The 1,643-nt window shown below is 44.3% G+C and overlaps 1 pseudogene; it reads left to right on the top strand.

Moving 5' to 3' along the window:
* The first annotated feature begins 633 nt into the window (after nt 1-633).
* Nucleotides 634-758, top strand: Gm22223 (annotated as a pseudogene).
* The last annotated feature ends 885 nt before the right edge of the window (nt 759-1,643 follow it).

Raw genomic sequence — 1,643 nt, 5'->3', positions numbered from 1 at the left:
CTCCTAAATGAGATGCAAGAAGGAATGATCTGTAGAAATCGCAAGGGGATAATGCCCAAAGTATTAAAATTCTGGTAAACTTGGAAAACAAGCACAGCAGCCTCTAAAAACTTAAGCAAATATTACTTAAGATGAACACAAAGATAAAGGAAGCTAGTTACCTTGTGTGTACTCTACTAAGAGAAATTATCAAGTAAAGATACAGATAAAATTGAAATGGGCCAGAGGGTGAGAAATGATGTTTTAATCAGTGACGCTGTGATTTTGTATGATAGTTGTGTACTCATCAGCAGAGAGAATACAGGCCAGAAGTCAGTGGAGGAAAAATTTCAAAGTCCTGGAATAAATAAAAGCATTGGGTTCTAGAATCCCGCAGGCAAGGAAAATATGCTTCAAACTTGCATGTGAAGGAAAGACATAGTGAGACTCACCAAAAGCTGGGAGACTTTGTCTTGAACTGCAATAAATGAAAAGCATCATTGATCATAAGGGAGATGCTATGAGAATTTAACCATAGGATGCAGTATGAATTGAGGAACATCAGAAAGAAGGAATATGTTACTAAATGTGGAAGGTATTTATGTATATTGAAGCTTCTTTCGGTGCTTATTGATTATAAAAACAGAAGCAATGGCTGCCCCTAGTGGCATTGCTGGTGGGGCTTCTTGTGTCAGTAGGTGGCAGAGAGGAGAGAGGTTTTGTCTCCTATCCACAGTGTTCTGACCTATGAACATCAGAATGTTTAGTAGTGAAACAATCCCTGAGAAGAAGAAGAAGAAGAAGAAGAAGAAGAAGAAGAAGAAGAAGAAGAAGAAGAAGAAGAAGAAGAGGAAGAGGAAGAGGAAGAGGAAGAGGAAGAGGAAGAGGAAGAGGAAGAGGAAGAGGAAGAGGAAGAGGAAGAGGAAGAGGAAGAGGAAGAGGAAGAAGAAGAAGAAGAAGAAGAAGAAGAAGAGGAAGAAGAGGAAGAAGAGGAAGAAGAGGAAGAAGAAGAAGAAGAAGAGGAAGAGGAAGAGGAAGAAGAAGAAGAAGAAGAAGAAGAAGAAGAAGAAGAAGAAGAAGAAGAAGAGGTGCCGGGGCAGCCCTGATTGTGGAGTTTGCAGGTGACTGGGCCCCAAAGACATGATCATAGGAAATCCTGCCTGCCTCTTTTCTCTTGGGAGGTGGTGAAGACAGGGAGAGATTCCCTACCTTCCCTGTGGCAGGCAGGAGTGCTGGGAAACTACAGCTACTTAAGGTTGCAGTCTGCCATGTGAGCATAGCTCCTCTGAGCTCAGTTAAAATGGAGCACTCTTTGTCCACCAGGACTTTCCCTTTTCTCCATGGGTCTGGGGAGCCTTGTGTGCAGTTGCACCAGGACACGCTGAGGGAGAATGAGGAATGAGGAAACACACAGGAGAGCTTGCCCCACGGGGTCATGAGAGCTGGAGAACTGTCCCTGTCCCTGTCTCTCACTTGATGCAGCACTCAGGAGAGCAGGCCTACACCTCATCTGGATAGCACCGTAGAGCTGACCCTGAAAGCTGAGTGAGCAGGTGAATTGGCCCTGAGTATATATTCATGGAACAGTTGGCCCTCTGGTGGCATGATCAAGTGAGAGATGCTCTCCCTCACCCTAGCCCCTTACCATCTACAGCAGGCAAGAA

Source organism: Mus musculus, chromosome 8 (genome assembly GCF_000001635.26).
Source record: "Mus musculus strain C57BL/6J chromosome 8, GRCm38.p6 C57BL/6J".
NCBI classification, from domain to species: domain Eukaryota; kingdom Metazoa; phylum Chordata; class Mammalia; order Rodentia; family Muridae; genus Mus; species Mus musculus.
This window is presented reverse-complemented; position numbering and strand designations above follow the sequence as displayed.